The sequence below is a fragment of the Wasmannia auropunctata genome, unplaced genomic scaffold, assembly GCF_000956235.1.
Source record: "Wasmannia auropunctata unplaced genomic scaffold, wasmannia.A_1.0 LD336090.1, whole genome shotgun sequence".
NCBI lineage: Eukaryota > Metazoa > Arthropoda > Insecta > Hymenoptera > Formicidae > Wasmannia > Wasmannia auropunctata.
Window position 1 is genome coordinate 4,484,233 of NW_012026800.1, and position 600 is coordinate 4,484,832.

Genomic DNA, 600 nt, shown 5'->3' on the forward strand with positions numbered 1-600 from the left:
GTATGTATTGCCTAATTTCCACGCCCTTATCATTCGGAATGCAAAAAAAACGAAGAAACGTTTATACGAAGCTATTACATGGGGCGGTAATTATTTGACAATTGTATAAGGGAAGGGAGGGAGCAAGTAGTGACAGGGAGTGAATAGTGTCACTTTAAATTTTTCTTTGTTTCCGCGTCTATTTTACCATTACTAGTTAATAGAAACATAATAATTAAGCATCTAATTATTCTGAAAAATTAAAAGCCAAATAAGTTAGCGGAGAAGTCTAAAATTTTGCATTCGTGAAATAAGATAAAACCTGGCTCTGTTTTTGGAATTTTAAGTTATATTTTCTTAATTGCTGAATCGTTAAATGAGATATATTTAATCTATTCTATGTCATAGTACGGTACCTTTTTTCTATTTTGATATAATTCCTATGCTTATATATATTAATTTTATTTCTCTGAGTAAAGTTTTAAAAGAAAAAGCAGCTCCTGGGGCAAATAATAACTTTTAGTGGGCTAAATAATGACAAGTTAAAAAGTTTTTTATATTTGAATATGATTTTTCTAATTCATTTGGGATAATATGAGATTAGTCACAAGGCAAGATCCA